At 34.3% G+C, this 27,653-nt stretch overlaps 1 protein-coding gene across 2 annotated transcripts in view; it reads right to left on the bottom strand.

Moving 5' to 3' along the window:
* Positions 1 to 1,387: 1,387 nt before the first annotated feature.
* Positions 1,388 to 27,653, bottom strand: part of LOC149779560 (cerebellin-2-like) — a 56,441-nt gene continuing 30,175 nt past the window's right edge. Inside the window, exons 1-2 of one of the 2 annotated variants that reach the window (XR_016415674.1) lie at positions 13,373 to 13,754; positions 1,388 to 6,392 (exon numbers count right to left, since the gene is read on the bottom strand). The gene's annotated coding sequence lies outside the window, so the exon portion shown is untranslated. Of the gene's footprint in view, positions 6,393 to 13,372; positions 13,755 to 27,653 lie in introns of those variants that run through there. The other variant, XM_089940283.1, reaches the window with a different exon arrangement.

Genomic DNA, 27,653 nt, shown 5'->3' with positions numbered 1-27,653 from the left:
AGTACTTACCGTACGTATTAATAATAAGACAGACAGACAGACATACTGACAAAGATAAATAGATACCGTACATAGACAGAACATAAAATGAAACTCCAAGAAATATTTCTCTACAAGTCATTTCGTTTGTCTCGCATATGATCGGCCTGCACCATTAGTATTATAAATGTCAATAGAATTTAAATTAATATTTGTGATGGCGGACATAAATGTCAGGTACGTATACCTCATATTATGTTAAAGGCCACGTTTAGATTTAATTTCTGGAATTCTCTCTGATACCACTTTTTAACAACGCCTCCTCGTACTGTAATGGTTCCAAAACAAATGACTAATCTGGCGGTTAATTTCATCATGATCCCTCATATAGACCTGATTTCTTACATACCGTGCGTTGTGCGTGACAAAATTTTATCTTTGGCTGCCTTTGCTCGTCATTTTCGGAAAACAGTTTAAGTCCATAATGTTCTCAAATGGTTAGCAAAGGATGGCTTTCCATGTCAAATAAAAGTTTTAAAATCTCTAAGAAAATTATTTGGCTGGTTCACCAGTTTCTTTTATTATCTTTTTAAAGAACTTTGACAATGAAAATCTGACGCGACTGTTTTGTAGAGAAAAAAAAGAATAGGTTTGCGAGTTGTTGTATTAGGCATGTATGTCTGATACCATCCAATAGTATTGTATCAGATATGGCATGATTGATACTGTCCAATCGTATTCTATCAGATATGGCATGACTGATACCGTCCAACTGTATTCTATTAGATATGGCATGACTGATACCGTCCAATCGTATTCTATCAAATATGATTCTGCAAGAAATAGAAGCAACAAGTCATCTGTATAAACGTTTTTCAGAGATAACGATCGATCTTTACAATTTATAAGTATAAAAAAGAGCAACAATCGTTTTAAATTGACAACCCACTTTACTGTCTCTATTCGTGAGCTCTCTCGTGCATATCCGGTAAGGTCCTTTTTACTGCTTTATCTGCATTAAATCGTACTAAGCTTGAAAGAGAGTGAAGGCCTGAACTTGAGAAATAATTTAAGCACAGAGCTTTCTTCACTGCAGAACAAAGGGAAATAATAAAAACAATTTTAACTGGCTTAATAAAAAATTGTGTAAATAAATATTTGACATATACTGACTATCTGTGAAAATTTTACAGAATATAAGCGAAAGAGGAATAAACTTTGGGTCCAGTTCATAATGTTTTATAAATTAGAATTATACTTGGCACAAAATACGGCAATAAATTCAGACTTCAGTTTGAACAATGATAGAGTTCGTGATGGCGTTTTGCACAAGATCTGCTGTTTCAAATGAAATGTAATGAATTAGTGGAACTTGTTTATATCAATAATAGAATATTAAAAAGGCATATTTGATTTAAACGTTTTATTGACATATTTACAACACTTGGAATCGCGCTACAAGTTCTCACAATTTAGCAACAGCCCTCACCGAAATACACAAGTAGATACATGAAAATTGACAGGGACTAAGAGTATGTGTGTTTACTTATGCACAAGGACTAAGAGTATGTGTGTTTACTTTAGCGTAAGGAAAAAATTGTGTGTATACTTATTCATAAGGAAAAAGAGTATGTGTGTATACTTATGCATAATGACTAAGATAATGTGTGTTTACTTATGTATAAGGAAAAAGAGTATGTGTGTATACTTACGCATAGGGACTAAGACTATATGTGTATACATATGCATAAGAAATAAGAGTATGTGTGAATACTTATGCTCAAGGAGTAAGTGTATGTGTGTATACTTATGCATAAGGACTGAATGTGTGTTAACACTTATGCATAAGGACTAAGAGTACGTGTGTATACTATGCGTAAGGACTAAGAGTATGTGTGTATAATTATGCATAATAACTGAGTGTGTGTGTATACTTATGCATAAGGACTAAGAGTATGTGTGTATACTATGCGTTAGGACTAAGGGCATGTGTGTATAGTTATACATAAGGACTGAGTGTGTTTATACTTATCCATAAGGATTAAGAGTATGTGTATACGTATGCATAAGGACTAAGAGTATTGTGTGTACTTATGCATATGGACTGAGTATGTGTGAATACTTACGCCAAAGGACTAAGTGTATGTGTGAATACGTATGCATAAGGATTAAGAGTGTGTGACTTCTTATGCACAAGGACTAAGAGTATATGTATACATATGCACAAGGACTAAGAGTATTTGTGTATACTTATGCACAATGACTAAAATTATGTGCGTATACTTGTGCATTCTGACTGATTGTTTGTGAATACTTATGCATAAGGACTAAGAGCATGTGTATATACTTACGTACAAGGACTAGGAGTATGTGTTTATAGTTATGCATAAGGAATGAGTGTGTGTGTATACGTATGCACAAGGACTATAAGTATATGTGTATACATATGCATAACGACTAGGAGTATGTGTGTATACCTATGCATAAGGACTAAGAGTATGTATGTTTATTTATGCACAAGGGCTTAGAGTATTTCTGTACAGTTATGCATAATGACTGAGTGTGTGTATGCATATGCATAAGGACTAAGAGTATATGTGTATGCATATGCACAAGGACTAAGAGTATGTGTGTATAAATATGCACAAGGACTAAGAGTACGTGTGTATAAATATGCACAAGGACTAAGTGTATGTGTGTATAAATATGCCTGGATCAGAAATACAGTGCAATTTGTACAAATGAATAATGAAAAAGCCACCATGCTAGGGAAAAAGCGGAAACAAATTAAGAAAAACTAATTCAGAAACGCCTATGCAAAATACGAGTAAAACAATTAAGTTAAGGAAGAGGGAGGGAAGGAGAGTGGGATGAACCATAGGGGCATTCAGTGGCAGCTGTTGGAGGGAGAACGCGCCAAGAAGTAATTTGTCTTAGACGATTATTCAAATCTTTTATTACCCATAATATAAAAATAGAGGATTTTAAAAATGCAGATATTTTAGATTTTTGAAAGCTTAGCTGATCCAAACAGCTAGTGTACAAAGGGCTATCAGTAAGACAATTGAAAATAAGTCATTGTTTAAATCACTGCAGTTGTTTTTAATCTTAATATGATTAATAATCTCCTGCAACCAGAACAATAATATAGTGGGACGTTATTTTGTGTTCGGTAAAATTTTACTTTTAAATATTAAATAATCTGTTTCAAGTATTACTGGATGTGGCCAAGTGCCCCAAACCTTTGTTTCGGAAGCGGTATAGGAGACTCGAGATTTCTAGACCAGCATGTATATGCTGAAAATATTCTGCAAATTATATCGTGTTGTGTGTCGAACTAACGGAGGTACTAGATCTTGGAGGTAAGAGGGATATGAACCGTATATGTTTTGGTGACATATACATAGTCTATGAAAAAAAAACTTCTTTCCAACAATGGGAGACAACCTTTGTCGGAGTAAATATTGTTAGTAGACGCGCTACGGGTAAGCCCTGTTACAATTCTTCTCGCTTCATGTTGGAGTCTTTGGAGTCTAATAAGTCAGATCCCATATTATACCATATGGGGACGTATATGCGACAGATACATTCGTTCTAATGTTTTCATACCTAGACTGTATTACATATTCGTCAAAACATTCATAATTTTGGGTGCATGTAAGCATATAGTAATATGTATGTATGGAAAAGTTACTTAGTGAATGTCAGACCAAGGTGTTTATGATGCTCAAAAAATGAAGCTCATTTCGAAACTCAGGCAAGAGAAGAACTTGGTCTAATTTGTTGGGAAAGAAATTAGTACAACTTCGATCTCTGAAGGGTTGAAACTTACCAGCCAATTATTTAGACCATTGAGCACATATTAGATATCGTTGGTATTAGATGAGGAGTAAGATAGTCAACTATCATCAGCAAAAATTATTGTGATAGGTTATGAGCAATATCGTCTTCATATATATGGAATAATAACGGACATAGAACAGATCCTTGTGGGTCTCCAGCGAGCATGCGTTTGTTCGTTGGTCGAGATGTATAACAAATACTGTTTGAAGACTGCCAAAAATATAGTTGCTTAATCAGTTAATTAAATGAGAGTTTTTTTTATTATGTTTTAAATTTGAAGAGCAAACCATTTTGCCCTGTGTGATCAAAATCCGATAAAATATCAAAAAATTATATGCACACACACCTTGCGTTTATGTAAAGCAGTGGATACACCGTGATATATATATATACATATATATATATATATATATATATATATATATATATATATATATATATATATATATATATATATATATATATATATATTAACTGAAATGTGGTGGAGTTTTGAGGGGAACAACATCCTGATATATGCAAAGGACATTATTTGAATTTAAATAGTTGTGAATAAATTTAAATATAACTCTTTCCATTATTTTTTCGACACACCTTAACAAAGTAATCAGTCAGTATTTTGACCTATCCTTGTAATTCCATTTTCTAAAAATCCAGCATTACAATAGCTTCTTTACAAAATATGCGGAAACATTTTCCTAATGATTTATGGAATAAGACGCAGAGAGGTTTAACAATGACTGGGGAGGTTCCTTTTAACTTTCGATGATTGATTTTATCAAGTCCACAAGCCTTTTGTATCTGTATAGTTCTAATTAGATCGAAAATATCTTATTCTATAATCGTTATTTCAGACAGTTTTTCGGTAGCCTTGTAACAAAAATCTGAGTTAATTCAACATTGGTATCATCAACATCCTGCTTTTCCTAAATCACTATAGTTCCGTCGTCTTTTGAGTACGAGATTTGTGTTTTAATACTTATTTTGTTTTGCTTATAATTGAATGTTAATATGCATTGGGGCTGTATCCCATGTATTCAAGGTTATCATCTTTTGAGAATAACGTTTCGTTTGCAATTTGTTTCTGATTGATTACCTTATTTAAGAGTTTTCTAAATTGTGACCGTAGGCGGAGAACTGTACTCTTTGCTGTTTTTTTTATTTATTTATGGCATCTCGCGTTATTGTGGTTCTGCGCAATTTACTATCATACAAAAATGTATCGTTCGTTAACGTTGTTAGAAGTTTCAAGACGCGCATCTTTTAACAGAATCTGCAAACATGGAGGTACATTTAACTGCAGTTCATTCATGTTATATTGGTCTACAGCCGAAATGCTTCCGAAATAAATGTAGTCAAACATTACTCATTCTGGGTCATTGAGAATGAAAATGATGCTTTAAATTGTTGATTGGTTCTAGTTTTAAAGACTAAGATACATATTTGACTGTATGGATAAATCCCTGACTGGGTTTGGATAGTAATTGCTTTTTGGGAAAAACAATGAATGATGCAATTTGAAGCTGGTATTGCGTCATATATGATATGAATTACATCATGTTATTCCTAGACGTTATGGATGATGCAATCATAACTAAGCTTATATCACTCTGCTGAACAAATTGCCCTATATCAGCTCGAGAAATTACACAGTGTCGTGCTCTCTTATTTGTCAGTGTTTGATCTTGCAAAGGGATATATTTCTATTTAGCCAAAGTGAGCATATATGCCTCGTACTTGTATGAACAATGCAGATAACTTCTGCTGTGTTTGTGTGAAGTGACTTTTGCATCACAAAAGCGCAGTATAACGACTATGGTTAATAAAGTCTATCACCTTTATTTTTGCTGCAAAATTGGAGATCAGGTAAAGAGGTGGGTACCACACAGATGCTGCAACACTTGTGCAACAAATCTTCGCCAGTGGTTAAACAGGAAAAGGAAATCCATGCCTTTTGCAGTGTCCGTGAATTGAAGAGAGCCAACAGATTATATCAGCATTTGTTACTTCTCAATGGTAACTCCGGTTGGGAAAGTTGTGTCAAAGAATAAAACGTGGACTGTGTAATATCCAAACATTCCATCTGATATACACCCAGTACTCCACGGAGAAGGACTGCAGGTTCCTGATGCACCAGAATCGTTCTCACTTTAGTCAGACGAGGAAGAGCAAGAGGATGAAAATTCTAGTCCTGAACCATCAATGTGACATGACTCGTATGTTCTCCCATCCTCCTCCTCTGAACCACACCTCATATCACAAGGTGAGCTGAATGACCTTGTCTGGAATTAGGAACTATCCAATAGTAAGGCAGAGCTGTTGGACTCCAGACTGCAGCAGTGGAATCTCCTGGCAGGTGATGTTAGGGTTTTCATGTTCCGTGACCGTCAAAGGGATCTTTTCCCATTCTTCACAGAAGGTGATTTGTAGCCTGCAGCAACATCTGTGGTGTGATGGCAGCCCTCATTGTTCACTGATTCATCGAAGACGAGTCTTAAATCTGTTTTGCTGCATAATGGCAATGTTTTGCCATCAATTCCAGTTGGCCATGCAGTCCATATGAAGGAAACCTATGAAAACATGAAACAAACTTTGAGATGCATAAACTATGATCAACATCAGAGGCAGCTTTGTGGCGATTTGAAGATTCTTGCTCTCTGGCTTGATCTGCAGACCATATACACTAAGTACAGCTGTTTTCTCTGCGAATGGGATATTCGCGCGAGAGATTCCCACTTCATCAAGCGAGATTGGCCACTCTGACAGTCATTAGATGAAAAACTTTGTCAAGCCCATGGGCAAAACACAAGCAGCTTTCGAATACCTACTTGGAAAATTGCAGTTAGTGGCAACAAATGTTCTCGGAAAAAACAAGGCAGACAACTACAGGGAGTTGGTGGAAAACCTCCTCAAGGCATACGAAAGCTTTGGGTGCAACATGTCACTAAAGATACATAGTTTGCACTCTCATCTAAATATTTTTTCCCAACGAATTGCGGAGTAGTGAGCGACGAGCACAGCGAGTGATATCACCATGACATTGCAACAGTGAAGAAACGCTATCAGAGCAAATGGAGCACATTAATTCTTGCAGACTATTGCTGAATAGTGACAAGAGATGGTCCATTTAACGTTACATAAACAGGACATGTGAAATATTATCATGTAACGCAACCATAAATACATGAAAAGACCTAGGTTTACAATTTATAATTACAACTCTACAATCTACACGATATATATAGACGTAAGTGTAAACACTTAAATATCTTGGAAAGAGTAACCAATCAGTTGTATTCATTGTCATATTTGAATTTAGCACATCAAAAAAGCAGACGTCTTCTAAAAAAAATTAGACCAGTGTTATAAGAACTTTGAAATATACTTCCCTAGTTTGTATTTAAGATACTTTCATTTAATTTGTTTAAAAATCTGTGTTATATAACTAGACTTAACGTAGCTTTAACAATTATATTTATGGGGCATCGTGCCGCTGATATGTAGTATGATGACCCATCCGGTCACATTATCCTGACACCTGGCCGACCAGTCCTAACGCTAGACTGATATTGCTGTACGCCAAGCGCGGCAGCTGCTAGTACCATTTTTATAATTATAGAGCAGATGTATTATATATACTTCTGCAATATTATTAGATGAGATAAATTCCAGGGGAGATAACTATGAATAATGTTTGTAACATCAACTTATACACCCTGTGGAATAGATTGTTCTGATAATAGCATAGACGACGCATCATCAAGTTCAAGTCTGACCTTCATACTGGCATTGAATTCGGAATAAAGGACGTTACTGTGAGTTAGATGAGTATTCGGCACTTAAACCGCACAAGGTACGTTTCCTATTACTGACGTCACTACTTGTGAATTACACATAATTTTAGAAATTAAAGAAGCTGGTCTCTTCGCGCGGAAATCAAATGGCAAGATCTGCTTATTAGACAGTATAAATAACACGTGACGTTCTCTTACAAGTGATAGATATTTGGAATCTACCTCAAACCTCAATTTTCTCCTAGAAACACACTGTCATTTTATTTTCCCGCCATCTTGTGTGGACGCAAATTTCTTAACTGCGACTGAAAACCACTTGCATGTTTTTTCTTGAATATTTATTTTTTTCCTTTCTTTTTTTTTCCTTACATTTGCATGACTCATCAGTAAATCTTTCAAAGCTGAAGATCACTACTTGGCGCCATGCAGCACAAAATAAACTAACCAAACACCTGAGCCAAATGATTATTCTAATCTCAGATTACTACACACTTGTATGTGAAAATATCATGAGAATTCATTATGCTAAGAAATTATGCAGAGGGTTAATTTTACCGAACGAATCCATGTCACTGTTAAATCTCGCGAATACTATAAATTATGTTTATTATTTAGTAATTGCATAATTACTCGGTTTGAGATATATCTTTCCAACACAGACTCACTAAAATCTAGTTATAAACAGAGACGTAAAATACAAGTAGCACGTACCCTATAACTTTTACTGCATGTTCCGCAACTTTTCAAGTGCTCTCGTGTAAATTCGTTTATTATTAAGTATGAATACATGTGACAGGCTGTGCAATCAAGTAAGAGTTTTCTAAATCAAGACCTGGTCTAGTGGTTAGAGCGTCCGCCTCGGAGGTCGCGTGTTCTAACCCCAGCCAAGTCATACCAAAGACTTATAAAATTGGTACTAACAGCTGCCTCGCTAGGCGATCAGCATTAACAGGTTAGTGTTAGGACTGGTCGGTCTGGTGTCAGGATAGTGCGAATAGGTGAGACATCATGCTACGTGTATGCTTCATGACGCCGCATTGCTAGACATCACTATAAACTGCCTAACTGCAGACATCGTAGCGATATGACCGAATTATTTTGTAAAGCTACGTTAAAAATCCAACACATGCCACACTAAATGAAGACCAATAAACCGACTTCTTCCTGGCAACAACTAATACTTAACTCGATGATAGGAATCGTTTGCTTGAGTTTTGCTTCGTTTTTAAATATCAAAGTAGTTTTGACTTTGGCCACATGAAATAACCACAAATGTATCAATTCAATGTGCAATAATTGCTTGTTGACACGCTTTAAATTAGGGGTAAAAATATGCAACGGTTGACATTTTGTAATACTAACAGGCTGCTGAACATTTGACCTCGTGCTGTATCTGATTGCATGGGGTTCTTAAGGGGAGCAACGAAAATGTCGAAAGATTATTCTGTGTCAATGGTATTTTAGTGCCTTCTGTCATGCAAAATGGTTGAAAAAAGTTTAAGTTATAATTATTTAAAAGTTTCCAGTGATTAATCGTGAGTCGGATAGAACAAGTCCGTCAAACTATTCATGTTCTTGCTAATCATGTGCTGCTCACACCATTGCCAGAGTTTCTATTGGTCGGTGAATCACGTGTCTGGGTTTGAGTGACATAAAGTGGTAGGTTCATTTGGTGCACATATATAATTTGTATTTTATTAAGCCCTTGTGGCTTATTGGTTAGCGTGCCGGTCTCATGAACGAAAGGGTGCTCGTTCGAGTCCAACCATCGAGCCAGCCTTAGTCAGGTCCGTTAAGTGTACTTGGGCAAGGGACTTTACTCCAATTTCCTCGGAATCAAATAACTTACTGGTGTTGCTGTACCGTAAAATTCCAAACCAATCCAAATTTACTGCGTTCAGATCGAGATACCTTGAAGTAATGGAGATAATGTGTCACCAGCTTCATTCTTTTTTTTATCTTTTCTTTGTTTTTGTTTTTTCTTCAAATAATGTATGTATTGCTAGAGTATTTCGTTAAATGAATTGTTATTGAAGAGATATTGTATTGTATTAATTAATTAATTAACTAATTTTTTATTCATTCATTCATTCATTCATTCATTCATTTAGTTGCTTGCTTATTTAACTCCCGCGGCTTTTAGCCTAAGACAGCGTGAGCTATAGCCTGATGGTGCTATTTGTAATACAGGGACATTGACTGAAATGCATGGGTGTAGTGTTTTATAGCACTTAAGCACAACAGTGGCTATGTGGTGCCAACAAAAGGTTAAGTTCTAAATATGCAAAACGAATTTTACACAAATTTTGATTGTTGAACCATTCCAAACATATATAATTAAGTACAAGAAAAAAATTAAAATGTCAATACCTGAAAATTCTGTAAAATGTGTATAAAATAACACAAAAAGTAAAAATGAAAAGGTAAAACTCTAAAAGCATAATTAAAAGTTGCATAAACCACATTCTCCTAAAAGGTCCCAGATTATGTCCGGTGGTACGACCTCATACTTTTTATTCAAGCAGTTAACGTCGAAATACTTCTGTCCCACAGGTACGCACTCCGGTCAAAAGTATGTATGAGTTAAGTAGGTGTATCCTTTAAACGATCGGGTCAGTACCACCTCACCTCTCCGATTTGTTCTATACGAGGAATGCTACACACATTAATGGGGTCTGATGTTTTTAAGTGTGTTTGAGTAATTTTCATTCCACATATTTTGCCAAGTATGACGAACATATCAATTTATGTCATATTTGAAGTCATTATATAGAATCTTCATTTCAGAAACGTGTGAATACAGCGCAGCTTTGGCTGCTTTTTGTGCTCTTTTATTGGCTCTTAATACCAATGTGACTAGGCAGCCAACGTTACAGAATATTTTTCCCAGGTTGTACGAGAACATCGCGCCTCTGTAATTGGAAGAGGTAAGATCCTGCAAGGCTTTCACTGCGGAAAGGGAATCCGAAAATATGAAGTAATATGTTTTTTGAGAGGTCTCAGCGTTGTTAAAAATTTTGAGTAAAGCTGTACTTTCGAAAGTGAAATTGTGACTATATACGGTAATCGGCTCGTGATTGTGTCATGGGGTGTTGCAGTTGCTGTTGTATCTTGTCTGTTTTTCGAAACGTCTATATACGGGGACGTATGGCTACGATATGAGTTTGATTTCATTCAATTTATTCTGAAATAGTAGATTCTTTGTTACGGACAGTTTTGAATTCGCAAAGGTCAGACATTATTTTGCAAGGTTTTGATAACTACGGTGGGAATATAGAATTTCGCAACATCTCCAGTATTAATTTTCGGTATTACTAAGTGAGGACGAAACCGAATGTCATTTTCCCTTGGGTATCAAATATGTAGAGGATAAATTGTTTACGGTCGAAAATAAGACCCCAAAATCTGCTTCCTCCGCAACAGTAATAAGGCAACAATCAAGACGGGACTTCAAGTCATCATGAATTCCACTTAATCGATATAAATGCGCAGTCAGATAGTGATTTCGAAAATTTGAACCCATTTCCGAACTTTGTTTTTGCTCATTTGTAGTGGACATTCAAACGTATGCATACTCTTTGACCTATATCAGATATATATAAAAAAAACAAACAAAATGACCTGGAGTTCCTGGAATACGCCATTTCACTGCACCATTAATCTTGATGTTGAAAAGGGTGTGTGACAATATGCTGCCAAAGGTCAACTCGTCTCCTCCTGATATTTTTCGGAAAGCCTGTTGCTTGCCTTAACGCTGAAATTGCTATCTTTCAAAACCTTGGAGATAAAGTTAGGTAGGCGTCCCCTTAGACCTAAGTTGAATACGTCTTTAATTAAGCCAGACTTCCATTTTGGCGTTGTAAGCTTACTCCAAGTCAAAAACTTTGGCAATCATGTTTTTTATTTAATTTTTAAAAAAATTATCTGGTAAGTACTGAACGCCTGACAACATTGTATATTGTACTTCTCTAGCTTCTGAATCCATACTGAACGTCTGATAGTAGTCTCTTGGATTCCAGATACCAAATCAGTTTATCATTTATAATCCGTTCTATGGTTTTGCAAATGCAGCTTGTTAATGTAATGGGATGACAGAAGAAAGGGTTGATTTAGTCCTTTCCTTGCTCGAGTACTGGTTTCACTGTTTCTTCTCGCCGAGACTGCGGGAAGTCGCCAGTTTCCTAAATTTGATTGAAAACGTTTGTGAGTCTTTTGTGAGCAGTTGCTTGAGAACGGTTCAGCCAATCTTTTGAGATTTTTTTGATCCGGTGGTGACCATTTCATCCTATTTCGTTAGATGCCTGATACAGTTAATTTGTTTGGCCAGTGATGTTTCGTACCAGATTCCATGCTGATATAACAGAGGAACTAGAGTTCGACCCAGATATATCATCTTCACGTTTTCCTCCTGCTCTCTCTAATAGTACGACACGGTTTAGTTGGTTATGTATGGTATTTATTCAGATTTTTCAGGTGACTTGGAAATGTTGCAGGACTTTTCCAATCCCTGATGGCGTATTTACACGTATCATCAAGCCATGGTGTCATTGTGGTGGTGGAAATGATGGATCTCCCGTACTACTTATGATTTTTGGTTATCGTCATATAGAAGATGATCGACCAAGGTGGCATTGCCCGGATGGAGTAATTAATAACATAACATATGACATTATTGGATGGAATAAAATATATCTGAGCAGAGATATAGAATGGAATAACACGAGCACACGTATATAAAATACAACAACACATTCAATTACATAAACAATATTAAATCGAACATGACATGTGAATAATTTACTTTCTCTCAAAAAAAGAGTTACACAGTTATGAGAAATTCAATTAGCCGTTATATTACATTGATAGAACAAATTTCATCATATGATCGAGTGCCTGATTGAAATCAGATTACCGGCATGACAGCATCACCTAGTACTTCTGGTCTTTTCCAAATCACTGCTGGCGATAAGTCGGCTTCCCCCCCCCCCCCCGGTCATCAACCTCTTGGCTGCAGACTGTGCTTTTTCCCCATTGTACAATCGTATATAGCTATGTTATTTAAAATACAAACAATTATACTCAACCTAATCACTTGTCATGTTTGTCCATCCCCTACGATCAACAAATATTCCCACTCCCTCGCGTCAGATATCGTATTTCGAAATTCAGCAGAACGAGCTATGGTCATTCGGAGCCTAATATTGACACAAAATCACTATCCTATTATCATAAATCGACCTCATTCTAATTGATTATGACATATTTAGACATCGTTAGATAAACTGTCACACATCTCCCTGTGGCTATACATTTACCAGCTCCACTATGACAGTAGGAACACGTTACTCGATTCTCAATTGACGATAATCCATAACTTAATTACATACGAGTTAATGGGATTCACTCCTTGCCCTAACTACGTAACTTTACTATTTAGAAATTGATTGACATATATTTCAAGAAATAGATCAATTCTCATTATACCTTACACAAAACATGATATGAGTAATGCAAATCATTTAAGATAGATAATTTACTCCTTACAATTTGTGTCAGAAAGTTATACACGACATCCTGCACTAAATTATTTCTATTGCATGCACAAGAACTGAATTCGAACTCATTCATATAATGGAATATCGTATGACTTTCTTACAATTAATCAACAATATAACACGTACGATTATTTCTGAAGCCAAGGAAAAATTGAGTTATCAATTTACGACGAATAAATTCAACAATAATTACATACTTACGTCAATGACTATACATTGAATGCATTCGAGACCAATGTTGTGCTTTATTTGAGATTCCCACCTCCTTATGAAGTCAAATCTCTCCCTTTCCGTGTCCTCAACTTTTCGACGCTCGTCCTTATTGCGATTCTTTTTTAAGATAAAAGATATTTGTTATTTTTCCTCCGAGTCAACTTATTGGCGTTGCTCAGAAACTTTAATTAGTTTTAGAAGGGGAACTATTTTAAAACCCTGAATTCCATCTGTGAATACCATCTCGTTTAGCTTTGCAAATCAGGATTACTACTTTACCCGCCAAATACTTTATTACCCTCATAGAAATTAGCATAATCTCCTCTAGTGCGTCTTTATTAAAACCTCTTCTGGAGAATATCATTTTATGGCAAATGTTTAAAATGGACAACAATTTCCGAAAATTTCACCTGGACATTTTACCGGTATATCCTAGAGTTAACATTCCACTCATGTCTGTTCCTAATTTGTAACCGGGAATGTCCTAATTAAAATTCAATTTATGCCCCAATCAGGAAATGTTATTTGTATCTACCTACCAAGTTTCTCGGCAGGCTAGCTCATAGGTCAATCTTAATGTTTGCATGTTACGCTGACCACGAAAGATTGTACTGGGAAATATTCTACAAAATTTTACACCCTTAACGTGGTTTGTTGACATGTTTTGGAAGTGTTTGGTGTTGTATCCCCTGCAACATCCTGTAGTATCCTTGTACACATGAGTATTGGATCCACTGCGATGTCGAAAGGATCAGTTGTCGATTTTGGCTCCTAGAGGGATTGAAACGATTCCCATTCTGCCTTGTTCAATACACACACCTTGCGTGACCCAGTCAGATACTTTGCGTATATACGGTGTGTTATACAGAGTTATGACCCAACACAGATAACAACTACGAAGTTATCATTAACTTATAAAAACCATTTTCCATAGAAATCCCCATAGGTTTTTAGCATTGGGTTTAGGGTCTACTGTTGTATGCGGTCATTGTTTCCCTTCAAAGGTTGAGAATAGTAAACGTTATCAATTGGAACGTCCCAGATTAACGCAAGCCTTTGCTACATTTATAAAACTGGTTTATGTGCGAATTGATTTTATATTACACTGTATTTTAAAGACAAAGTGTTTGCTAAAACACCAAACTTAGCATGTCTCACAATCGATCGAGAAAACCGAGACCAACAGTACTCAACAACTGATCACGCTATTTAATAAAGGTGCGGATCGATATTGAAATTAGAAAATAAATCCTAAGTCACACCTAAGTATGACCTTCGTCCAGCAAATGTTCTCTTCTTTCACTTTATCCAATTATATTTTCTATCTAACTATAAAACACCTTACATTGTCGTCTGCTACTAAATAGAGATGTTCCTTGTACGAGACATTTCAAGCAAAGAGTACATTTTTTGACACTAAATTTATTTTGCGTCCATTTTTCAGTACCTTAATGCAACTTGTAGTCATGAACTCTGACCCCAATTCATTAGTATAACAGCGTTTTTTTAACTTAATGTATTGAACAATGCGGGACATTTTAAGCATGTCACTAAAAAATTCAGACAGTCTGATGAAAAATGTCGATGTTAATACGATGCGAATTCAAATGAAACCAACAATAAATGTGATCCTTTCGATTGCTTGTGTTCAACCGCCCAGCCTTTCGAAGACGTAATTAAAGAAAGAATCATATCTAACTTGCGATAGACTGATCAGATGTAAAAAAAATGTATGTTCTAATTAACAGATGCATTCAAGGCCAAATAATTAATTATCCTTTTTGCTGGAAATAAACTAGGAGAAATCGACTACGTATGACTGCCACAAGCCACATACACGTGACCGCTACAGAAACAGAAACCAGAACTGCAATGGTGCAAAAGTGACTGTGGGGGTCTGAAAGGCGTGTTGGTGATGGGGTTGATTGGCGGATTGTACCTTCTTACAAGGTGTCCGCTCTATTTGGTTATCGTTATCCAGAGGGCGATCGCCCTCGTTGTTGTTGCCCGGATCGAGTAAATATTAATATAAAGTGTGAAACTTGGATGGAATAAATAGAGATGTGAGCAGATATACAGAACAGAATGACACGAGCCCCGTACATGAAATACAACAATTTAATCCATTACATAAAAAACTGTGATAGGAAGATACATTTCTCTTTTGAAATAAGTCATTCACCGAATTTGAAACACAAATATACTTATATAAATGGCCAATCTGTTTTAAAAGATAGAATTGGTTCATCATAGAATCGAGTGAACAATCAAGTCATTGCCTTGTAGAACTTCATAACCTATTTATTTCTGGTTCACTACAACGTCACTGTTGCTGTTCTTCTTGGTGCTTTCGCTTTTTCTTCTCCAAACTCTCTATTTTCTCGCCTCTTTCGGCCCTCAAACTTTGTGTGGGTAGGTGGATACGTAAGTACGTAGATACGTTGATACTTGGATAAGTAGGTACGTGGATACGTCAATGGAGCTATTTCCCCATTCAAATTAAACAGAGAAGCAGCCGAAATCTTATGTCAGATATCAGACTGGGAATAGATCATTACTCCTATCTCGTTATGTCAGATATCGTCCAATCGGAATTCAAGTAGATACCAAAAGCTATCTGGTCAAGCCAAACATGGCAGACCATAGACAAACCTAGTTTCATAAGATTCATTACTTCCTAAAGGCTGTTTCATCACTGACTCACAGTAACATCACACAAGACATAACAGTTCTGTTCTCGTCTCAATTACATAAATGAATGAATGAAATTAATTACATGCCTTAACTACGTTATTTTCAACGAATACACACATTCAAGTCTTGAGCATAGATCAAATCTCACTTCATGTCTTTACAACGTTAATTTCAGTCAATACGCACTCAAGTCTTTATCATACGTGAAATCATCTAAGATCGGAGAATTCACACGGATTCTCGTAACTCATATCAACTAATGTAATTTTAAATTCTTAGAATACCTGATTCCTTATAACAATCAAGAAGACAAATTCAGACAATTCGGCAAACTTATATAAAGGAGATCATTGTACGAATTCAGATAGATGAACTCGAACATAGATATACTAATATCAAGAAAACTGATCTTAGCATTTAAGCAAATAAATTCGTGCAAATCATTATATAGGTATCAACAAATTACATGAGATTGCCGCAGATACCTTGTGCTTTCAAGCTTTGCTCGTTTCTACCACCATAATTGTGTCCGTCGATTTTCCAGACCTCCGGTCCCTCGGATAAATGTTTTACGAGAGAATTTCTACTAAATTCAATATCGGAGTCTCCAATATTTTTTCCTCTTGTAGGAAAACGTAGACTGACTTAATTTTGCGATGGGACATATTAAAATCAAGAAATTTCGTGTGAGAAACACGCCCCTTATTTCGCGTAACCAATCAGGATTAAATATATCTACCGCCTTTTATAACTAGGCGCCACAATTCCGGTCAGCCTGACTTCTAGATTTACAAATAACTGATTCTGGACAATTTCAACTCTGACATTTTCGATACAACGATCGAAGTTAACCTTTTCCTTCCAGTCTGTCTGACTATTAAATAAACGAAGGCTTAATTAAGAATCACTTCCTCTCATTACACTGACATTAAAAATCATTTTAGTATAACGATTTAACACTCATCTGTCCCCATAAATCTAATTAATTGTTATCTTGCCAAAATTAATGTGCTTCTTATAGATCGGCAGAAAATTGCACCCTTACAGTGAGTTGATACCCCATTATATATATATATATATATATATATATATATATATATATATATATATATATATATATATATATATATATATATTAGCTCTGTATTAATTCTAAACAAACACATTTACTATGTTTAACAATATTTTATTCTAAATCTAAGACTAAAATTATAAGTCACTCTCTAAATGTATCACGTTTCAATGTTTGTATAGCCGCAATGACTTACTTCGTTTACATCATATTTATGTTTGATAAAATGTGCTGCTGTACTTTCTAAATGTAAGGCCTAACATAGTTACTATAGCCGTTAAACACCCATTATGTCATATCAATGATGGAAACGTGTTTTAAATTAACAATGCTATAGTTTCGTTGGCATTTTAGAACAGGGCAGTTGGATGTTTTAAGTAGAGACTATTGAAGTTTGTGTCCATATTACGTCAAAATGTTGACACTAAATCAGATAACCGTGCGAATTAGTAGGCGTATCTCGTAGTAGATCACTTGACATTTGCTGTATTTTGAGTATCATGACAAAAACACAATGCACAAATCGTAACCACGTGTCTGATGTTATATTACACATTAGGATGTTGCGAACTATTATAGTCTCATGCCATATCACGAGATTATGAATCACGGCGAATCATAAAATGTGTGTCTGTCTGTGTGTGTGTGTGTGTGTGTGTGTGTTTGTAGACAATATAAGTATATATATATATATATATATATATATATATATATATATATATATATATATATATATATATATATATATATATATATATATATATATATATATATATATATGTATATATATATATGTATATATGTATATATATATATATATATATATATATATATATGTATATATGTATATATATATGTATATATATATGTATATATATATATATATATATATATATATATATATATATATATATATATATATATGTATATATATATATATATATATATGTATATATATATATATATATATATATATATGTATATATATATATATGTATATATATATATATGTATATATATATGTATATATATATATATGTATATATATATATATGTATATATATATATATGTATATATGTATATATGTATATACATGTCTATATATATGTATGTATATATGTATATATATGTATGTATATACATGTATATATATGTATGTATATATGTATATATATATATATATATATATATATATATATATATATATATATATATATATATATATCTATATCTATATATATATCTATATATATGCATGTATATATATATATATATATATCTATATATATATCTATATATATCTATATATATATCTATCTATATATATATCTATATATATCTATATATATATATCTATCTATATATATATATATATATATATATATATATATATATATATATATATATGTATATATATGTATATATATATATATATATATATATATATATATATATATATATATATATCTATATCTATATCTATATATATATATATATATATATATATATATATATGTATATATATATATATATATATATATATATATATATATATATATATATACACATCATGGCGACGGACTGAAGAGTTCTATGAACTTTTTGTGGTAAAATGTTATGAAAACTGAATGAGAAATGATGAAGTTAAAAAGATTTAAAATTACTTGTGTTATACAGTATACACTCTGGGTGACTCACGGAGATGCTGACAGGTCACTTGACCAATCTTCACGTTGAGTAAAATGGTGGGCGAGTACCAATCTGGATGATATGACTGGTTAGAGGACTTAATTCTATTTTACGCATATGATTCATTAATAAAAAATATTATCGGGAATATCTTGTGTGACATACGTTTTAAATTAGAATGATGTCGGCAAAGTACACGAATTTGTTCCCCCATAATTTTTTTTAAAGATGGTGTGTGTGTGTGTGTGTGTGTTACCCTGGATGCCCTGGCAACTGTTCCCATCCTGAAATTTCTAAAATTCTGCACAGACAAAAAGTAAAAATTAGCAGCAATATCATTCTATTACGCAAAAGTAGCTTAAGTATTGGAAATTAGGTATTTGTACAGCATCATAAAATATCACGTCGTATAGTATAGTCACATATATTCATTCATTTAAATATGTACGAATGAATGTGTGATGATACCTGAGTATGTTTGTTTATTGTCATTTTGTTTTAACAGACCAAATTACAAAATTGAGGACCACATGTCAGATGGGTCAGTCATGACCAAATGAATTATCCTCCTTAAAGAAAGTTGTTTATGATTATTATTATTATTATTATTATTATTATTATTATTATTATTATTATTCTCCGTCTTTTCACTATGCTGTCATCTTCTTTTAGACAAAACATTTTGTTACGAAAATTTGCATACCAATTTAAGCAAAATTGCAAAAGACGAATTTGTACATGTAAAATAGTAAAATTGATTCGTGTGTCAGTATATAGTCACCGATGACTCAGGCACATTGCTAAAAAAGGGAATTGCACAGTGACTGTTATGACAGGCTTAATGATTGATAAGTGACTCACAATCAAATTGGTAACCAGTCAACCAGAATCAAAGATAAACAGGCCGATATCGAGACATCAATATTTTCATAAATATCTGATAGCGAATTTTCTATATTTCAAGGTTCTGTTTCTGTTAATCCATGCTACCCCTGCTCCCGCAAGATTTGTAAAGCTTTTAAACCGCTGTAGAATGAAAATAATAAATAAATCTTTAAAACTGAACATTTTTTACTTCGTCTATTACAAACAGTAACCAGAACACACCATGTCAGTGCCAGGGATTTTTTCCTTAAAAATTGTTCTATCCAGGAAAGCAAATCCAGGTGTTGGCAAAAGATATACATCCTTGTAAATGTTTCACGAACATAGGCAGGAAAACATTCATTATGGGTAAACGTTGTTTACTTTTTATCTGCCAAAGACATCATTTAGTATTCCAAAACTAGATGATTCGACGCCAATGTAATTTATCGTAGAGAGGAAAGGAGAACCGAAACATGGGAACCATTCAAACTTGAAGTGAATGCATTAAGTACAGTAGCACAGAGGGCATGAAGTGGGTTAATTTAATAAAACAAGAAAAGAACAGAAGATACAATGTTAAAGTAAAATAAAATTAAAAATAAATTCACTATGTTATAGGCTTAGGTTCTAATCAAGTATACTCTGTGTATGTATGATACACAGTTTGATAATAATATCTGATACACATTTGATACCAAATATTATGCAAATTCAGAAAAGAACTGGACCCGGAGTGACGTCACTTCCGACTAATTTATTAGAAAAATAAGAGCATTTTCACTTTTGCAAAATACCTCTTTGTTTTAACTTTCACGAATGACATTTTAGACAAAAGGTACACTTAGGGAGCCCCCGCCCCCCCCCCCCCATTCCCTTTTGCTATTTTTTAAAGACTTTTTACAAGCATCAAAATTTATATTTGGTAACTAATAAATCAGCATTTCTACAGGTAAAATCAACACTCTTACAAGGTCAGGATTGTATAATGGGGCCTAGATGGGGGTCCCCTCAAGGTCAACAGTGCACGACAGTTGGTTCTTTTCCTTCTTGAAATAATGTGTCATTCGCGATTATCAATACTTTTTCATAAGTTTAACGTGCGTGTCGGCTTCAATAAATCTTTAAAATGATATCAATAGTGAAATAATAGTTTACCTACTACACTTTTTATGAGAATAATTGATTATATAAACAATTTGTAGACATATTTAGGTCTCGCAGTTGGGAGTGTCGTGAGCAACAAGACAACAGCTTTCCGAATGAGTAATGTCAGTCTAGCACACAGAAAAGCATATAGAAGTCCTCTCCCCGGTTATGATAGTGGGTGGATATATATATATATATATATATATATATATATATATATATATATATATATATATATATATATATGTATTTATTTATTTATTTATATATATATACATATATATATATATATATATATATATATATATATATATATATATATATATATATATATATATATATCATAAACACCTGCAACTTTTTTTTACGCTAACACGTTTACCGTACGTTGACTTTTTCTTTTTCAACAGTAGTTAACTGTATACAGCGTTAATAAACCAGTTCTCGTGTAGCCTATTTACCAGGGTGGATTCGGAATCGGACTTTTGAATCAACTATATCAAAACCCATAATTTAGTTTGACTTTATATCCGTAAAATATATCAGTTTGTTATGCATGTAGATAGTAATCACTATAAAGATTTCTGGATTCTTACAAACGTTAAAAAGCGTATGATTATGTATGTATGTATGTATGCATGCATGTGTGTATATGTATGTATGTATGTATGTATGTATGTATGTATGTGTGTGTGTATATGTATGTATGTATGTATGTATGTATGTATGTATGTGTGTGTGTATATGTATGTATGTATGTATGTATGTACGTATGTATGTATGTATGTTATATGTATGTATGTATGTATGTATGTATTCCTCTCCAAGTACTGTAGTATAAGATAATGATGACTTGTAAAAATGTTAACATGGCCTTTCGACCTTAGAATGTTCCGGAACCTGAAATAGATAAGCAGTGATTTTATAGAAGTACAAGAGTAATACATGATATGTCGAAATGGTGACACAATTCTATATTTTAAAAGCAAATAAAGACAAGGGGAGAGAAAGATAAAGGTAGAGGGCAACGGACAAAAACATGGAAAGACACACAGAAGAAATGACAAAGGGACATAACTCTATTGTCCTTGGATCAGATTTTCTTTTCAGCACTCAAACTTGCAACAGCAGTACCTCAACGTGATTCTGCAGAAGAAGTCACTTGGCCTTCTCTGCAATTCGAATGAGAACAGCTTTGGCTTGATCTACGTTTTATTTCCATGATGTACGTCCGGACATGTAAAAGAAAAATTCCTACAGGAAAGATACTCAATGTATTGAACTTCAGCAATTAAAAATGAGTAACGTGTGCTCTCTTTATTACAGAAAGGATGTCAACGAGATTTAGAACGCGCATACCTTCGTTTCCTCTATTACATCAGTTACATGTATTACATCTATTACATCTGAAAGCCTACTGTGCAAGTTCTTTATTATTATTTTATTATTGTCTAAATGAAATTTATTTTAAACAGAGGTAAACAATTGATACACCAGGAACTAAATCCTCTCAGTAGTGCTAACGCAGAATTTATTCTAGATTTGTTTTATTTCGCTTTCTTTTTTTAATTTAGCGACACAAACTTACATATCGGCTTTCCATCTAATAGTTACGTGATATAATCAAAGTTGTAAAGCGAGGCTACGATGTTAAAATGTTTTAAACTTTGCACCATAGCTCCTCATAAGGTAAGTGATTAATAATAATTGCGCATGTACGAATAGAATATCGCGCGCATGGATGACGAACGATAATTTATCTTTAACTTTCAAAATATGGAGATGCATTTTCAGATAGAAAAAGACAGCGTTAACTTGTAATCTATTAAAATCTACCAAATCGCAACTTCTTCATTTGAACAAAAATTAACGAACTGTTTAATATTGGAACTTACGAGTAATGCTTGTATGGTTAACAACACATTTAGAAAGTTACAAAATATAAAAATGGACATGTCGTGTAACCGTTTAGTCTCGTTTAGATTGCGAAATATGATTGTATTGTATGTGTTGCATTATATAATGATATTAATAAAACTGATGTCAATGCAAACGCTTTATGTATACGACACGATTTGTTCAGAAAATGCCATAATAGCTACGAAATTAGGATAGAACACGAAACAATTATGTAGTTGAATCTAAAAAGGGATGTAACTACCATAACAAATTAATTGACGATGATTGTATTAGGCAATAATAACGGCAATAAGTGTGTACAAATTTATTTGTTGAAGCGTAGCAATGTGAGAACGTTTCTTGACATGTATATTGTATCATCTGCTTTCATGGATCGGACCATTAACTTATTTCCCTCATAACTTAATGTTTATATATATATATATAACAAAATTAATTTCTTCATTTCATTGTCATACAAATCACAGATGGTTCCATTCGTTGCAGTTAGAGAAATATTTTCAGCCTTGAAAAACAGGTGATTCTTTACATTTTCTCTTGTCTCGTGCTGCTAAACAGAGGGACTCCCTGGTATGCACCTAATAACATAGCCTCGCACCAACAGTCCATATGATATAATGTCAGTGGGAAATTAAATACAGGATATCAAAATCAAAGTAAATATTTTGTTGCCAACTATATTTCACAGATTGAAGTTTGTGAAATGTATAATGGAAGAAAACTAAATCCATCTACCAGCTAATGTGCACAGATATTTCACCACTGGTGGACTGGATCTCGGGCTGACGAATACCTAGTGCACTTGGCCCTATACATTCGCCAGGTGGGTCCATACTCTCGGTTTGAAATATGTTAATAGACACATATGAATACAATGTATATATAAGAATTTATTTTGACCAGTATTATGTGGATAAGTATACCACTGTTTCAAAACATATGGAGGATGAAATCTGATTTACTTTTCTATATATATCATGAATTCGTTCGTTAATTCGTTCGTTTATTCATTCATATAACATTCATATAACTATTTTGTGTACATCATAACAACAGAGAAAGAGTCGTCTACAGTACTTACTAATAGGGAAATAGTCATAATACTATTAGTCATTACGACTAATAGTCCTTACTATTAATAGTAAGTACCACTTTCATTAATCCCATAAGTTCATGTATGTTATTCCGTTCTTGTAAATGAAGAGTTTGGGAAGATTCCTCCTCCGTACATGTCGGAACGAGGTGGTATAGCAGCTTATATATCCCGAGAGCGTAATTTGATGTTTCCCAGCTGTGTTGCATAGTCTGTTTATTATCTTTCTGTCTTTGTGTGAGGCAAACTCTCTTGGTCCTAATCTTGAATCTTTCGATATGTCAATCACGTGACCATTTAAAAATCAGTTTGTCAATAAATTGTATGTTCCGCGCATTTGGAGAATTAGCACCACATTAAAGAATAAAGCAACTGCAACTATAAATGGACGGTTGACACAAACATCCGCACATGCCAGTTGCTGGTCTGCGTTGATTAATGTAGATGAGCCGCTCATTCTTCCTTACCCAGTTACAAATACACATAAATAAAACTAGTAACTACCGTGTGAGAGATCAGCATGAGATAATTCGTAAATAAACTAGAAATTACCACGTGAGAAAGCTTACATGAAATAGTACATGAATAAAACTAGTAATTACCATATGACACAGCTTGCATTAAATAATACATGAATAAGACTAGTAATTACCGTATGACACAGCTTGCATTAAATAATACATGAATAAAACTAGTAATTACCATATGACACAGCTTGCATTAAATAATACATAAATAAGACTAGTAATTACCATATGACACAGCTTGCATTAAATAATACATGAATAAGACTAGTAATTACTATATGACACAGCTTGCATTAAATAATACATGAATAAGACTAGTAATTACCGTAATATATTTTACATTAAATAATAAATTAAAAAACTAGCAATTAACGTGTGAGACAGCTTACATGAAATAGTATATAAATAAAACTAATACTTACTGTTTGAGACAGCTTGCATGAAATAATACATACATAAAAATGGTAATTACCGTGCTTGACAGCTGACATGAAAAATATATCTAATAGACCCTCCTTTTAAATTGTTTTATTTTTAAATCCAAAATCGCCAGAGACTATTTTATTGTAAAATTTGCCTCTGCTAAATAAGACTTATCTGTATATGTGTATTTATGAAGAATAATGTTTCGAGAACTTAGCATAATTATTGTAAAACAACTGTTTGGTGTCAATACTTTCAAGAAAGAGCAATCATAAGCTCTCTAAAAAGGTATGACTCCATTTTTACGAGTTTCTTCGGCAGGATCTTGAGACTATTTTAGGAGAATTTTCTTAACTCGCGTTTTTCAATATGGAAACAAACAATTGGCCCTACATAATGGGCATGGTTACGGACAATGTTATTCTGAGAAATGCAAAAATGTAGCAATCTGGTACCTGAAAGGATACTTAGGACGAGTTTAGTAACCAATAATCCAATGTTTACATCAAATTTGGAGCATCTATGGCACCACCGCCCCGGTGGTCTAGTGGTTAGAGCGTCTGCCTCGGATGAGGGAGGTCGTTGGTTCAATCTCCGGCCGAGTAATATGGTACTAACAGACAGTTGCCTCGCTAGGCGCTCAGCATTAAGAGGTTAGTGTTAGGCCTGGTCAGCCTAGTGTCAGGATAATGTGACTGGGCGGGACATCATGCTAGATGTCTGCGGCAGGATGCCCCAGTGCTAGACGTCACTATAAAATATCACGCTGCAGACATCGTAGCGATATGACTGAAAAATTAATTGTTAAAGCTAAGTTAAAAATCCAAATCACACACACATATATTTGGCCTTTTATGTCATGTCATAACAATCTCAAATCAGATAAATCCTTTTGAGGGATGGGAATTTTACATTTTCGCTTTACAAAAGCGTGAGAGTATATATGTTTTCTAAATTCGTTAGTAAATCGCCAAAAGCAGATGCGTTTAGAAAGCAACGACGATGCTGAGTTCGTTTGACACAGTTCTCTGGCATTTTCACGGAAATTGCTTTTACACCCTGCATCACTTCATGCAAGATTTACGAATAGGATTTTGGTAATAAACCTACGAGATTTTCCGATTGATGTGACGTCATATGGATTCAGTTATCAAACTGCGCAGAGAAATTCTGGAATTTCCCGTGCGCTATTTTAATACCACACAGGAAACGTATTGTTTTTAGACAAAACGTTCTTAATGGTTATAATGACTTTAATTTTGGTCGGTCTATAGTATCTTGGAATATCTACAGAAATGAGAGCAAACAATTTTAATAACAATGATCGGATTTAAGATACCAGGATTTAATGTCCCACTGAAGAGATTACCTTCTAATGAAGTCTTATTGTTGAACGTATGTTGCAAGGTAAAAACCCATTGTACCATGCAGAAACGAACCCTCATCGGTCCGATTTGTAGTACTGTACAGTGGCGTCACAAGGTGAGCAGGGTTGGGGGAGGGGGGGTGCGGACCGCACCGGCTGACACCATCAGAGGGCGCGACACCAAAATAACTGTCTATAAAACTTTTGAATTTTTGTGCAGGAAGGAGGTAAATGGGGGTGACGCCATGAGTTACCGCACTGGGTGACACCAACCCTAATGACGTCACTGGTACTGTGGAACAAGTTTTATTATGCACGTTGAAATTCCTGAAAACGTTGGGACAAAATAATTACCGTTAGCAAGTACTGTAGCGGGATGATCTGAGACTGACCAAGACCAGGAAAATGTCCCATGGCACGCGAGGTTAAAACAAAATTGGGCCGACTGTAGATAAATCTGACGTCTTTGCACGATACAAAAGAGCTAGCGTTCAAGACGAATTACAGTTAACTAAATGCCTGTAGTTACGCCATTTTAGAAAGGCTGTGATTATTTGCATATTATCTAAGTGTGATAGATGCTATTCATTAGCACACATTATTGTAGAACAATGTTTTCTTGTTTATTTGTTGTTGTTTTTGTTTTTTGTTTTTGTTTGTTGGGAGGGGTGTTTGGTTTTTAAATTAAATATAGCTTTTGATGCTTTGCCGATAAATGAGTACTCTAAAAGTCAGATATACTCAATGACATATCTTGAAGTTTTTAATCTTATAAAGATATTTTTTCGTGATTGTTAAGGATATACGTTTACTGTTTTTTGGCTACGGTACAATAAATGGATTTAATAACGCAATCCACAAATATGTGAGTATGATTTGAATTTTTAACGTAGCTTTAACAATTTTTCAGTCATATCGCTATGATGTCTGCAATGTGGTAGTTTATAGTGATGTCTAGGACTGGGACATCATGCTGCAGACATGTAGCAAGATGTCCCACCCAGTCACATTATCCTGACACCAGGCCGACCAGTCCTAACACTAAGCTAATACTGCTGAGCGCCTAGCGAGGCAGCTGTGCGATTTTTATAAGTCTTTGGTAAGACTTGACCGGGATTAGAACCCGCGGACGCTCCAACCACTAGGCCACCAGATCGGTCCGTTAGTTAAAGAAAGATGGAAGAATAAAACATGCGGCACACCAAGCCATGAATGATCTGGAGTATTTAAACATTATGGATTATCATTCCTAATTCTAATAGACTGAAAGTAAAGTTGTAAACGTATCTCATCCATCATACGTTCCTCACATGTTTCTTGTGACGAGGAATGGCTTCTGTGTGACAACTGTACTTATTCATGTAACAGGATGTGATTTTCTTAACGAACGTAGTTTGTTCAGCCAGTCATCAGGTTCATGTATATTATACCAACTTTCCTAATTGTATGCACACTTACACGCACATACACT

Source organism: Sinohyriopsis cumingii, chromosome 17 (genome assembly GCF_028554795.1).
Source record: "Sinohyriopsis cumingii isolate HCF-2022 chromosome 17, ASM2855479v2, whole genome shotgun sequence".
Lineage (NCBI taxonomy): Eukaryota > Metazoa > Mollusca > Bivalvia > Unionida > Unionidae > Sinohyriopsis > Sinohyriopsis cumingii.
This window is presented reverse-complemented; position numbering and strand designations above follow the sequence as displayed.